Genomic DNA, 15,949 nt, shown 5'->3' on the forward strand with positions numbered 1-15,949 from the left:
AGGTTAAAGGAAAAATAAGCCCTATAACCATTGGCTCCAGGGCCAGAGAAACAATCTTTTGTTCTTCTATACATCATTCAGTCGCAGCGAATACTTGTTTCATAAGGAGATCGAACTGATACATAAAAATGTTCACAAACATTTATTGATTTTACAACTTAAAAGTAAATCTCAAACTAGTTGGATGTAAAATCTTAAAACCTTAAGCCGTTGAATCAACACATAAATACAATTTCTCCTAACAAGGGGTCTTGATTTTCAGATTTCTTCCCAAGTAGTTTTTTACGATTACTTATAGATCTTTTCTCTGATTATTACATGCTGGAAATGAAATGGGCTTCATTGTAGCGGCGGGCTCTCTCCACCACAGCCTCCAGAAACTGAGCAACAGGAATATTGGCCATTCAAAGACTCTCCTTCAACCCAGACACCACGAACTCACAAATAAACCTCGTAAATCTACTCCGCAGCATACTTCTATTAGAAAAACATCAAGTGGCGCTGGGGCACATTATTCACAAAATACATTCAACACGAACAACTGCAGAGCTTGCAGTGCAAATGATTTGACAGATATCCTGAAAATATCAGCTGTGAAATTGGACCAGATTGCGTTGCGATGTTATGAAAAAGATGTACGTCGAGATAAGCGATTCAGGATGTTACTTGTATTCCGAGCCGAAAATTTAGGAGCTGAACCACACAATGTAGTATATTTCAATTTTACCGGGCGTGCATGGGTAACACTCAGAATTTTCGCGACAACTGAAACCACAAAACTCGAAATGATAATTTTCTTCGTCAGATTCAGGACGAGAGTTTTAGCGAGATAGACGAAAACTAAGAATGACAATCGATCAGCTGTGAAAGAATGTAACAGTCGCCTACTTAAGTCACATATGAGGTTAGAGGAAAAATAAGACCTATAACAATTGGCTCAAGGGCCAGAGAAACAATCTTTTGTTCTTCTATACATCATTCAGTCGCAGCGAATACTTGTTTCATAAGGAGATCGAACTGATACATAAAAATGTTCACAAACATTTATTGATTTTACAACTTAAAAGTAAATCTCAAACTAGTTGGATGCAAAATCTTAAAACCTTAAGGCGTTGAATCAACACATAAATACAATTTCTCCTAACAAGGGGTCTTGATTTTCAGATTTCTTCCCAAGTAGTTTTTTACGATTACTTATAGATCTTTTCTCTGATTATTACATGCTGGAAATGAAATGGGCTTCATTGTAGCGGCGGGCTCTCTCCACCACAGCCTCCAGAAACTGAGCAACAGGAATATTGGCCATTCAAAGACTCTCCTTCAACCCAGACACCACGAACTCACAAATAAACCTCGTAAATCTACTCCGCAGCATACTTCTATTAGAAAAACATCAAGTGGCGCTGGGGCACATTATTCACAAAAAACATTCAACACGAACAACTGCAGAGCTTGCAGTGCAAATGATTTGACAGATATCCTGAAAATATCAGCTGTGAAATTGGACCAGATTGCGTTGCGATGTTATGAAAAAGATGTACGTCGAGATAAGCGATTCAGGATGTTACTTGTATTCCGAGCCGAAAATTTAGGAGCTGAACCACACAATGTAGTATATTTCAATTTTACCGGGCGTGCACGGGTAACACTCAGAATTTTCGCGACAACTGAAACCACAAAACTCGAAATGATAATTTTCTTCGTCAGATTCAGGACGAGAGTTTTAGCGAGATAGACGAAAACTAAGAATGACAATCGATCAGCTGTGAAAGAATGTAACAGTCGCCTACTTAAGTCACATATGAGGTTAGAGGAAAAATAAGACCTATAACAATTGGCTCAAGGGCCAGAGAAACAATCTTTTGTTCTTCTATACATCATTCAGTCGCAGCGAATACTTGTTTCATAAGGAGATCGAACTGATACATAAAAATGTTCACAAACATTTATTGATTTTACAACTTAAAAGTAAATCTCAAACTAGTTGGATGCAAAATCTTAAAACCTTAAGGCGTTGAATCAACACATAAATACAATTTCTCCTAACAAGGGGTCTTGATTTTCAGATTTCTTCCCAAGTAGTTTTTTACGATTACTTATAGATCTTTTCTCTGATTATTACATGCTGGAAATGAAATGGGCTTCATTGTAGCGGCGGGCTCTCTCCACCACAGCCTCCAGAAACTGAGCAACAGGAATATTGGCCATTCAAAGACTCTCCTTCAACCCAGACACCACGAACTCACAAATAAACCTCGTAAATCTACTCCGCAGCATACTTCTATTAGAAAAACATCAAGTGGCGCTGGGGCACATTATTCACAAAAAACATTCAACACGAACAACTGCAGAGCTTGCAGTGCAAATGATTTGACAGATATCCTGAAAATATCAGCTGTGAAATTGGACCAGATTGCATTGCGATGTTATGAAAAAGATGTACGTCGAGATAAGCGATTCAGGATGTTACTTGTATTCCGAGCCGAAAATTTAGGAGCTGAACCACACAATGTAGTATATTTCAATTTTACCGGGCGTGCATGGGTAACACTCAGAATTTTCGCGACAACTGAAACCACAAAACTCAAAACGATAATTTTCTTCGTCAGATTCAGGACGAGAGTTTTAGCGAGATAGACGAAAACTAAGAATGACAATCGATCAGCTGTGAAAGAATGTAACAGTCGCCTACTTAAGTCACATATGAGGTCAGAGGAAAAATAAGACCTATAACAATTGGCTCAAGGGCCAGAGAAACAATCTTTTGTTCTTCTATACATCATTCAGTCGCAGCGAATGCGTATTTCATAACGACTTCGAACTGATGCATAAAAAGTGTTCAAAAATATTTGTTCATTTTACAACTTAAAAGTAAATCTCAAATTATTTGGATGTAAAATCTTGAAACCTTAAGGCGTTGAATCAGCACATAAATACAATTTATCCTAACAAGGGGTCTTGATTTTCAGATTTCTTCCCAAATAGTTTTTTAAGATTACTTATAGATCTTTTCGCTGATTATAACATGCTAGAAATGAAATGGGCTTCATTGTAGCGGCGGGCTCTCTCCACCACAGCCTCGAGAAAATGAGCAACAGGAATATCGGCCATTCAAAGACTCTCTCCTTCAACCAAGACACCACGAACTCACATATAAACCTCGTAAATCTACTCCGCAGGTCACTTCTATTAGAAAAACATCAAGTGGTGTTGTGGCACGACGTTATCCACAAAATAATTCATCAGCCACCACACGAAACAACTGCAGAGCTTGCAGTGCAAATGATTTGACAGATATCCTGAAAATATCAGCTGTGAAATTGGACCAGATTGCGTTGCGATGTTATGAAAAAGATGTACGTCGAGAATAGCGATTCAGGATGTTACTTGTTTTCTGAGCCAAAATTTGGAAAGCTGAACCACACGGTGTAGTAAATTTCAATTTTACCGGGCGTGCATGGGAAAAAAATAAGCCCTATAACCATTGGCTCAAGGGCCAGAGAAGCAATCTCTTGTTCTTCTATACTTCTTTCAGTCGCAGCGAATACTTGTTTCATCAGGAGATCGAACTGATACATAAAAATGTTCACAAGCATTCATTCATTTAACAATTTAAAAGTAAATCTCAAACTAGTTGGATGAAAAATCCTAAAACCCCAAGGGTCTGAATCAACACATAATTACAGTTCCCCTAACAAGGGGTCTTGATTTTACGATTTCTTCCCAAGTAGTACTTTACCATTACTTTTTGATTTTTTCTCTGATTATGCCATGCTGGAAATGAAATGGGCTTCATTGTAGCGGCTGGCTCTCTCCTCCACAGCCTCGTGAAACTGAGAAATATGAATATCGGCCATTCAAAGACTCTCCTTCAACCCAGACACCACGAACTCACAGATAAACTTCGTAAATCTACTCCGCAGGTCACTTCTATTAGAAAAACATCAAGTGGTGTTCTGGCACGACGTTATCCACAAAATAAATTCAACAGCCATCAAAAGAAGAACTGCAGAGCTTTCAGTGCAAATGATTTGACAGATATACTGAAAAAATCAGCTGTGAAATTCGACCAGATTGCATTTCGATGTTATGAAAAAGATGTACGTCGAGATTAGCGATTCAGGACGTTACTTGTATTCCGAGCCGAAATTTGAAAAGCTGAACCTAAAGATGTAGTATATTTCAATTTTACCGGGCGCGCATGGGAAAAAATAAGCCCTATAACCATTGGCTCAAGGGCCAGAGAAACAATCTCTTGTTCTTCTATACTTCTTTCAGTCGCAGCGAATACTAATTTCATAAGGAGATCGAACTGATACATAAAAATGTTCACAAACCTTTATTCATTTTACAACTTAAAATTAAATCTCAAACTAGTTGGATGTAAAATCTTAAAACCCCACGGGGTTGAATCAACACATAATTACAGTTTCCCCTAACAAGGGGTCTTGATTTCACGATTTCTTCCCAAGTAGTTTTTACTATTACTTATAGATCTTTTCTCTGATTATACCATGCTGGAAATGAAATGGGATTCATTGTAGCGGCCGGCTCTCTCCACCACAGCCTCGAGAAACTGAGCAACAGGAATATCGGCCATCCAAAGACTCTCCTTCAACCAAGACACCACGAACTCACATATAAACCTCGTAAATCTACTGCGCAGGTCACTTCTATTAGAAAAACATCAAGTCGTGTTGTGGCACGACGTTATCCACAAAACAATTCATCAGCCACCACACGAAACAACTGCAGAGCTTGCAGTGCAAATGATTTGACAGATATCCTGAAAACATCAGCTGTGAAACTCGACCAGATTGCATTTCGATGTTATGAAAAAGATGAACGTCGAGATTAGCGATTCAGAATCTTACTTGTATTCCGAGCGGAAATTTGAAAAGCTGAACCACACGATGTAGTATATTTCAATTTTACCGGGCGTGCATGGGAAAAAATAAGCCCTATAACCATTGGCTCAAGGGCCAGAGAAACAATCTCTTGTTCTTCTATACTTCTTTCAGTCGCAGCGAATACTAGTTTCATATGTAGATCGAACTGATACATAAAAATGTTCACAAACATTTATTCATTTTAAAACTTAAAATTAAATCTCAAACTAGTTGGATGTAAAATCTTAAAACCCCACGGGGTTGAATCAACACATAATTACAGTTTCCCCTAACAAGGGGTCTTGATTTTACGATTTCTTCCCAGGTAGTTTTTACTATTACTTATAGATCTTTTTTCTGATTATACCATGCTGGAAATGAAATGGGATTCATTGTAGCGGCCGGCTCTCTCCACCACAGCCTCCAGAAACTGAGCAACAGGAGTATCGGCCATTCAAAGACTCTCCTTCAACCCAGACACCACGAACTCACAAATAAACCTCGTAAATCTACTCCGCAGCATACTTCTATTAGAAAAACATCAAGTGGCGCTGGGGCACATTATTCACAAAAAACATTCAACACGAACAACTGCAGAGCTTGCAGTGCAAATGATTTGACAGATATCCTGAAAACATCAGCTGTGAAACTCGACCAGATTGCATTTCGATGTTATGAAAAAGATGAACGTCGAGATTAGCGATTCAGAATCTTAATTGTATTCCGAGCGGAAATTTGAAAAGCTGAATCACACGATGAAGTATATTTCAATTTTACCGGGCATGCATGGGAAAAAATAAGCCCTATAACCATTGGCTCAAGGGCCAGAGAAACAATCTCTTGTTCTTCTATACTTCTTTCAGTCGCAGCGAATACTAGTTTCATAAGGAGATCGAACTGATACATAAAAATGTTCACAAACATTTATTCATTTTACAACTTAAAATTAAATCTCAAACTAGTTGGATGTAAAATCTTAAAACCCCACGGGGTTGAATCAACACATAATTACAGTTTCCCCTAACAAGGGGTCTTGATTTTACGATTTCTTCCCAGGTAGTTTTTACTATTACTTATAGATCTTTTCTCTGATTATACCATACTGGAAATGAAATGGGATTCATTGTAGCGGCCGGCTCTCTCCACCACAGCCTCAAGAAACTGAGCAACAGGAATATCGGCCATCCAAAGACTCTCCTTCAACCAAGACACCACGAACTCACATATAAACCTCGTAAATCTACTCCGCAGGTCACTTCTATTAGAAAAACATCAAGTGGTGTTGTGGCACGACGTTATCCACAAAATAATTCATCAGCCACCACACGAAACAACTGCAGAGCTTGCAGGGCAAATGATTTGACAGATATCCTGAAAACATCAGCTGTGAAACTCGACCAGATTGCATTTCGATGTTATGAAAAAGATGAACGTCGAGATTAGCGATTCAGAATCTTACTTGTATTCCGAGCGGAAATTTGAAAAGCTGAACCACACGATGTAGTATATTTCAATTTTACCGGGCGTGCATGGGAAAAAATAAGCCCTATAACCATTGGCTCAAGGGCCAGAGAAACAATCTCTTGTTCTTCTATACTTCTTTCAGTCGCAGCGAATACTAGTTTCATAAGGAGATCGAACTGATACATAAAAATAATCACAAACATTTATTAATTTTACAACTTAAAATTAAATCTCAAACTAGTTGGATGTAAAATCTTAAAACCCCACGGGGTTGAATCAACACATAATTACAGTTTCCCCTAACAAGGGGTCTTGATTTTACGATTTCTTCCCAGGTAGTTTTTACTATTACTTATAGATCTTTTCTCTGATTATACCATGCTGGAAATGAAATGGGATTCATTGTAGCGGCCGGCTCTCTCCACCACAGCCTCCAGAAACTGAGCAACAGGAATATCGGCCATTCAAAGACTCTCCTTCAACCCAGACACCACGAACTCACAAATAAACCTCGTAAATCTACTCCGCAGGTCACTTCAATTAGAAAAACATCAAGTGGTGCTGTGGCACATTATCCACAAAAAAACATTCAACACGAACAACTGCAGAGCTTGCAGTTCAAATGATTTGACAGATATCCTGAAAACATCAGCTGTGAAACTCGACCAGATTGCATTTCGATGTTATGAAAAAGATGAACGTCGAGATTAGCGATTCAGAATCTTACTTGTATTCCGAGCCGAATATCGAAGAGCTGAACCACACGATGCAGTATATTTTAAATTTACCGGGCGTGCATGGGTAACACTCAAAATTTTTGCGACAACCGAAACCACAAAACTCAAAACGACGGTTTTCGCTGTCAGATTTAGAATGAGAATTTTAGTGAGATAGACGAAAATCAAGCATGACAATTGATTAGCTGTGTAAGAATGTAACAGTCGCCTACTTAAGTCACTTATGAGGTCAGAGAAAAAATAGGCCCAATAACTATGGGCTCTCTTGTGTTTTTCTACCTCAAACGGTCGGAGCCAATTCGATTCACTTGCGCTATGAGCCTACAAACCGCGTTACGGCGTAAAAGCTACTACCAAAATCCCCCCAGTCTAGAAACAAGAACGCCTTCATGCTCAGGTCTCAAAATACCCAAAACGCAAGATCGACTTTCAAAACAGGGTCGGAACCTTACCTTTAGATTGACCATACGTATATAGTTATGTATACTTTGCTGATGGTGCAATATTGAGGTAAACAAAGACTATATTTTGCAACAGGTTACGAAAATTAACTAACGTTCAAGTGGTTTTCACCACAAGATAACTAGAATCATCACTGAAGTCAGCATTTTCCAATGACATCAAATCAAGGATGGTTTATAAACTGTCATGTAGTGGATGCACTTCCACCTATGTCGGAAAAACTATTCGACATTTGACCACTAGAATTGAGGAACATTAGAAAGCAGACTCACCTGTAGGCCTCCACCTTCAGCAATGCCAACTTGAGGGAAATAGCGCAGATCTTAGTTGGGAATTTATAGATAGTTCAAACAGCCAAACAAAATTGTTAACACTAGAGGCAATACATATCAGGTAAGAGGAACCGCACTTGAACACGCGCGATGAGTTTACGAGCAGAGAGTTAACACTGAAAATTTAGTCTCAAAATAATTTTGGTTTTTTATTTAAAACGTACATGTCTAAAACGAAATTATGACTCAGAAACTTCCAGACAAAATAATTTAAAACTTTTAATTAATTTTAGAGCTTAAAGTATTTTAATCGTAATAGTAATTTAGATGTCAACTGTGATTGGCTAATTTTTTAACATGACGATTTAGAACCAAAATGTATGTGAACTATTGTTAATAACATTTGTAAACTGATGTTTTATCGTCATTTAGATTAGTTTATTGTAAAATCCTGACGATGCACATAGTTGCGAAAACGTTTGAAAATTACTTTTTAGCAAAAATTTCTGACGTATACAGTTACTTTTTATTAGACAGTGGACCTTTGCTCCATTTCAGATGGATCAACCTAAAACTCTCCCTAGCTCAACATAATAATGTAAAACGCACTCAAGAAATTTAAATTGGATTGGGTACTTACATACCGACACGACTTCTAGAATCAATTAACTAAATTAATAAGCCACTCTAGAATTAATCCGGTAATCAAGTTTAACTCAAGAAAATTGTAATGAACAAGTTTTTTTTCAAGACACAAGTTTTCTGTGTGAATCATTTTCAGCTTCAGCTGTCCAAATTTCCCCCGAAGGTTCACTCTGGTCCGCTCGATCCTTTTTGTTTGTTCTCGTCACAATTTGTTCCTTCTCTAAAAATAAGACAGCTGTACTCTCGTTCGATTTATACGGCGAAATTGCGAACAGCAATTTCACGCTCCTATTTTTTTGGACTAATTTGCCGCGATTGTAATTCGATTCTTCTGATCTTATTTTCTCGTATTTTCAGTTGTCGCGAAAAACTTGAGCATGACAGGCTCAATATGAATTTTTGAAAAACTGCATTTCACCCCAAACTCAAGATTAAACGTTGCTCAAGGTCAAACTTCCAAATATGACCGACTGGCACCCACTCTCCGGACTCAAGATTAATGTCCTCATCGCGTGTCGTCATCTGTCAGTGGCGTCTCAAGATACAGTGCCAGTGGTCATTTACAGAAGTTTGCAGAAGATTCAACTTTATCTTCACAGCCATGCAAAATTGTCACATTATCGCTAAACAGCAATCAAAATCTGCATTCACCTGCACCCTGAATTTCCGTTTTGTAAGCTATCATTAAAATTTCTTTTGTTTCGCACATTCAGAAAATTGTCATGCAGCATTTCGATTTATATAGTTGATATATTCCATTCCTTCTGCTCTTGTAGTCTTTTCGCCTGATTCGGTAGACCCTTCACTGTAAGCTCACGTTCTTCGCCAAATCCTCCACCAATATCAGTTCCCTTGCCTTGGTATTATCTCTAGACACTCTAGCAATCCTTTTTCAACCCATAGTTACCGCATTACGATGAGTTAGTAAGGGTCTCTTGAAGTCCTCTGGCCCGATCTCAGCCAGGAACTGTCGATATTCTTTCTGACGCTTCTTCACGTGATTCTTCGTCACTGTGTACAGCCAAGACGTCAACGTCGCCCGAAACCTTGAAAAGAATCTTATGCGACTCCACACGTTTCTCACCTCTTTGGTCACAGCGAATAATTTACACGTAGCCTCGAACAACTCAAGCCTCCGGCTGTAGTCGATGGCATGTATTGACTCCACTGTTGGTGCCCTCGACTCTCGATATTTCGTCACGTTCTCCTCCATCCATCGCATCTCCAGCATCGCTCTTCTCCTTCTCTGTGATGTCACCGAACCAAGTGGCTAAATCCTCCCTTTGGAAGGATTGTTTTCTGACACTGGACCGCCCATAACAAGACTACTCTCCTCTTCCACATGCCAGGTGCAGACAGCTGCCTGATTCCATCTTCTTTACTAGCGTAACCAGCTTGCTCGCTGCTCCCTCCGATTCCCACTGATGAGGTAGGACCAATTTATGCACTATGTTCAAATCCCCAAATCTTCATCCTTCGCTGGCGATAATCTCACCCGCTTCGTGACTTCTTCGATCAGGCTCGCCTGGGGGTATGGGCACCAAGATTCCCTCGCCTTGGTATTATCTCTAGACACTCTAGCAACCCTTTTTCAACCCATAGTTACCGCATTACGATGAGTTAGTAAGGGTCTCTTGAAGTCCTCTGGCCCGATCTCAGCCAGGAACTGTCGATATTCTTTCTGACGCTTCTTCACGTGATTCTTCGTCACTGTGTACAGCCAAGACGTCAACGTCGCCCGAAACCTTCAAAAGAATTTTATGCGACTCCACACGTTTCTCACCTCCTTGGTCACAGCGAATAATTTACACGTAGCCTCGAACAACTCAAGCCTCCGGCTGTAGTCGATGGCATGTATTGACTCCACTGTTGGTGCCCTCGACTCTCGATATTTCGTCACGTTCTCCTCCATCCATCGCATCTCCAGCATCGCTCTTCTCCTTCTCTGTGATGTCACCGAACCAAGTGGCTAAATCCTCCCTTTGGAAGGATTGTTTTCTGACACTGGACCGCCCATAACAAGACTACTCTCCTCTTCCACATGCCAGGTGCAGACAGCTGCCTGATTCCATCTTCTTTACTAGCATAACCAGCTTGCTCGCTGCTCCCTCCGATTCCCACTGATGAGGTAGGACCAATTTATGCACTATGTTCAAATCCCCAAATCTTCATCCTTCGCTGGCGATAATCTCACCCGCTTCGTGACTTCTTCGATCAGGCTCGCCTGGGGGTATGGGCACCAAGATTCCCTCGCCTTGGTATTATCTCTAGACACTCTAGCAACCCTTTTTCAACCCATAGTTACCGCATTACGATGAGTTAGTAAGGGTCTCTTGAAGTCCTCTGGCCCGATCTCAGCCAGGAACTGTCGATATTCTTTCTGACGCTTCTTCACGTGATTCTTCGTCACTGTGTACAGCCAAGACGTCAACGTCGCCCGAAACCTTGAAAAGAATCTTATGCGACTCCACACGTTTCTCACCTCCTTGGTCACAGCGAATAATTTACACGTAGCCTCGAACAACTCAAGCCTCCGGCTGTAGTCGATGGCATGTATTGACTCCACTGTTGGTGCCCTCGACTCTCGATATTTCGTCACGTTCTCCTCGATCCATCGCATCTCCAGCATCGAGCTCACCACAAAAAGAGTGACCTTCTGCTGGTGACTGAAAAGCCCTATTGACCGAATTTCTTCCACATCCCATATCAAGCAGAGGTTCAAGTGCTCCGGGTACCAAACTGTCTGTGCCAGAGAATGGCATGGGCATTCTCCGTGTGTCAGGTTGATGCTCCGGAAGTTGCTTTCTCCCGAAGCTTCCAACAGAGGTTCAAACTCCATCATCTTCTCATGCTTCACGTCGTTTTCTTCCATGGCTGGGGCACTATTGATCGCTTTCCCAATCGTATTCTGTCTTTCAAAGTCACTCGTGTTTTCTTTTTCTAAGCTCCAGAGCTCCTCCCCCCAGATCTCACTCAAGTCCTCTTTTCGATCTCCAGGCACTGTTTCTAGTATCTTCCGCAACAGCTTATGAGAGTGGTGCGACATTCGTGCCAATCGTACACACTTGGGCACCGAAAAAGGCTTTTCGATTAACACCCTCTGACTAGATGTTTCCACCATCGCCATGTGTAATGGATAATGACTTCCGCACAGGTTGGCCATGACTGATCCTACCAGAGACTTCGCATTCGTTGGTAAACTGTAGGCCTCGCTCACAGGAAATCCCATCTCCGCCTCAAGACCGATCTTCCATCCCCTGATTTGCTTCTGGATCACTTGCAACACCACTGGCCAAGACTTCACGCTTAACGCTGTAACCAAATGTAGTTCGGACTGTAGCATCTCTAGAGATTGTAAACTGCACATTCTCGAGAAGAATGCAAATGGCGTCGCTACTTTTACAGTGGTCTCGCGTATTCTGTCTTTCAAAGTCACTCGTGTTTTCGCACAGGTTGGCCTTGACTGATACCACCAGAAACTTCGCATTCGTTGGTAAACTGTAGGCCTCGCTCACAGGAAATCCCATCCCGCCTCAAGACCGATCTTCTATCCCCTGATTTGCTTCGGGATCACTTGCAACACCCCTGGCCAAGACTCCACGCTTAACGCTGTCACCAAATGGTGTTCGGACTCTAGCATCTCTAGAGATTTTAAACTGCACATTCTCGAGAAGAATCCCAATGCCGTCGCTACATTTCAGTGGTGCTCGCGTATAACTCAGCCACTATCTGCACCTCGCTCTTCTCCTTCTCTGTGATGTCACCGAACCAAGTGGCTAAATCCTCCCTTTGGAAGGATTGTTTTCTGACACTGGACCGCCCATAACAAGACTACTCTCCTCTTCCACATGCCAGGTGCAGACAGCTGCCTGATTCCATCTTCTTTACTAGCGTAACCAGCTTGCTCGCTGCTCCCTCCGATTCCCACTGATGAGGTAGGACCAATTTATGCACTATGTTCAAATCTCCAAATCTTCATCCTTCGCTGGCGATAATCTCACCCGCTTCGTGACTTCTTCGATCAGGCTCGCCTGGGGGTATGGGCACCAAGATGGTCTCAGCAACTTTCAAATGGTCCCCAATTTCGTAGACAACACGTCGGTTCCGCTTCCCAGTCTTAGTTCGACCTTTTTGTTCGAACGCGGCATACTGATAACTTCCGGCATCTTCTAAAGTAGCAGACCTAGGCTCGGTCTTGCCCTTGCCGTCGGATCAATCATAACTATTTTTTCCGTCCAGAACTTTAACAATTCCGCCACTTCAAAATTCATGCAAGCGTTTCAAGCTTCTGAGTCCAAGAAAGGCTTGTAAGCTTTCCCCATCACTCCAGACACATATTGATATTCCCCTTCTTTCCTCGTCTCTTGATTCATGTCGCTCTCTGGTGGCACGTCTGGACGGTGGTGTCAGACATCACTGACCTTATCCATCTCAAGAAGCAGGTGGCATCTTCCCGCTAGACTCAATCCCGAGTTATCTGGAGCAATGGGTCGCACCAACATTTGGTAAACGCGCAAACCCGTATCGCCCAGTTTGAGTTTGTCATACGCATTCAACGCCTCTAACGTCACTCCCACCGGGCTCCATGAAAACAGCAACTGTCCTGTTGCCCGGAAAAAAGGATTCGTCATTAAGGCTGGTGGCGACCAGGGTGCTCTCATCGCATCTTCAAAATACTCCAGCACCAATTTTTCCCAAGTTCGCCCCAGCTGGTTCTGCAACTCTAGCTTGTTAACTTCAGCCCTCTGTTGAGTAGCCCAATTCCGGCGCTTCCGGGATGCTCCGCGATCAAGTCCTTTCAGGCAATTCTCCAGTTAATTTGTGGTCTTGTCGCACCTCTCTCAATAGGGGCACTTGTCACTTGCTTCCCAGTATCCTGGTGCTGTGGTGAAATCCATTCTTTCCAGACATCCACTTCCCACATTTGTCCACTGGTGGAGCCCCTCTTTGCATTCGCCTTCTGAGGTTTGAAATCTTCTTCTTTCCCTGGAGTCGTTGAGGCCTCCACTTCGACTAACACCTCAGTCAACTTCCTGGATGCCGAGCCGCGCTTGTAGGTTGCTGTCTTCCATCGAGCCAGAACCATACGAGCCATCTCTTTCAAGTTCTTCTCTGAAACCGCATCCGCCGAAGTATTTGCCTCTTCTGTTTCCCGTCTTCTCTTCCTAGACCTTACTCCTCTACTCGGGGCGTCGTCACTGCAATTACTGACTCGACTTCTTTGTCCAGATCCCCTCTATCCGACTCTTGCCTCCCCTTCTCTAGCCTTAAGAATACTAGTATCTTTAATTTTTTTACTAGTTTTATTTTTATCATCCAATTCGACACTAATTTTTTATCATCAGTTTTTTTGTCCAGAGTGGAGCTATCTTTACAGGGGTCGGCCCCGTCATTCTGCTTTTGCTTCCTAGGCCGATCATCTTCTCAAGCAGCTCTTTATTCACTTTTTCATCCAGTCCAATGCCTATCAGGACAGTTTCTCCAAACTTCACCACTTTGTCCCACAGTTCATCCTTGAATTCGTCTACTTTAGCCTTGTTCTCCACTCTTTGGTTGAACTCGCTCAAGAAACTCTGCCAAGCCTTCTCGTCCAGCGTGCTCAGGAACATTCTTATGTTGTCTTCAAAGGTGTTCTTCTCCCTTACTTCATTGGTCTGGAGAAACATTCTCATGTTGGATTTTTCACTCGCTAGCGGCAGCTTAAGTTTCTTTCGGGTAGACCCCAAAGGTGGGGTGGCCGTGTTTGCCCAGTCATCTCCACTCAAATCTTGCACTGTCCGTGAACATCTTCTGCTGCTGCTCCACCGTTGCTCTCGCATGTAGGGAAGGGACTACCATAGGGCTATTCATTCCCAACGTCATCCGCCTCAACGTAGGGAACTCGGGAATCGCGGCGGCTAACACGTCACGCTCGAGTATTGTTTCCAGCTCCCTCTTTGTGAACTCGAAGCTCCTCGTCCACGCCGTGATCTTGAAGACTTCCCTCGTGTCTCTTGCTACTGGATTCAATTTCCAGGATTTCAGATAGACTTCGATGGGGGACCTTCTCGTTTTCCCCCATCCTGCATTGCAGTTGCCCCTGAAGTTGACTACTATTAGCTCTGGGTCCTTTATTTCCCAAAGAGTACTCTTTCACTCATTCGCGGTCTAAAGTCCTCCTGTCTGCACCAGTTCAATGCCGTCCCATCCAGAACGCTGATTAGACTCACGTGAACTACTGAGTGTCGGTACGCTGCCACGAGCGGATCCGGGAAAGCGTACGTCACAGCTGGCCCGTAGACACAGGTCATCACCTCTCCCAGCCCCCTGATCATCCCCAAGGGATCAGATCTCATGGCCAAGCACAAGTCGGTTGGCAGAGGAATGCCTGCATTTGCCTCCCTCACTTCTTCGCTAGTCTTTGCGCTTCTTTCTTCGTCTGTCAAATGCCGGTTCTGCATCAAGAGATATTCCACCAGTAGCGTCTTCAGTCCGGCAGTACACTTCTAGGAATAAGTCTCAGAACTCGGGTGGACCTTCCTCACCGACAGGGGTTCCCCATATTTCATCAGCCGATGAAATGCCTTCAGCTCCTCATGTGTCAATAGTACCAAGGTCAAGTAACCGTCGATTCGGAGCGTCTTCACACCTCTGCTAAACATATATGCCGGGCCCATGTTGAACAGTTACCTGGGGTTTATCAGGCACAATGTCAGTAGGAGGTTGATTCGCATACTCAAGAGTTCTTGCACAAACGCCTCGAAAATCGTATTCCCCGCTTAGAACTTTTTGTCCATGTACTTCTTCTCCCAACATGGACTCAAGAACCTCAAGATCTCGCGCGACTTGCGGTTCCTCAGTTCGCCCTTCGCATGCTCCCTCCAGAAGCCTCCTATAGTGACATCATTTGCTGCCGTGACGAACCTCCCCACTGTCATCTCTCTCTTTTTTGCCACTTCCAGCTGTTCCTCCAGAAACTCCCATATTTGCTCCACCAGCAGTGGAGCATTCTCTCTCCTTTTGTCCGTCACGTTCTCACGTCTCGGGGTCAGAAACGACCATTTTCCTCTCTCTTGTGTTAGACGATATGCCATCGACTCCACTTGTTTTTCGGCTGCAGCCACGTTCTTCCTCTGGTTGTTTGGCCCCCTCGCCCTACTAGTGGAGCTCGTGATCGTCAGGTCCACACTCGGAAAACACAGGCTGGCTGTCAGCTGAGCTATCACATGGTGGTCATGCTCTACCTCTGCGTTGAACTTCAGTTGTAGGGCAAGGTTCGACACCTCCAGACTAAGGACCTCATCCAACACGACCAAGATATCCGCGAGCCCTTTAGAGCGTGGGATTTTTCCGCCCACCCTACTGCCACCTCCGACTTTAGAAGTCTGGAGTCACCATTAGCATCTGCGATTTGGGGCCGCAATTAGCATCTGTCATCCGTTTCCCTCCGCAATCAGAATCAACATGGCATATACGAACTGCAAAGCAGGTGGCATGCCTG

At 42.9% G+C, this 15,949-nt stretch overlaps 1 protein-coding gene across 1 annotated transcript in view; it reads right to left on the minus strand.

Annotated features, from left to right (window-relative positions):
- LOC134847372 (transmembrane 9 superfamily member 4-like) overlaps positions 1 to 15,949 on the minus strand; it is a 530,188-nt gene that overhangs the window by 47,086 nt on the left and 467,153 nt on the right. The gene's annotated exons all lie outside the window — the stretch shown is intronic.

The sequence above is a fragment of the Symsagittifera roscoffensis genome, chromosome 1, assembly GCF_963678635.1.
Source record: "Symsagittifera roscoffensis chromosome 1, txSymRosc1.1, whole genome shotgun sequence".
NCBI classification, from domain to species: Eukaryota; Metazoa; Xenacoelomorpha; order Acoela; family Convolutidae; genus Symsagittifera; species Symsagittifera roscoffensis.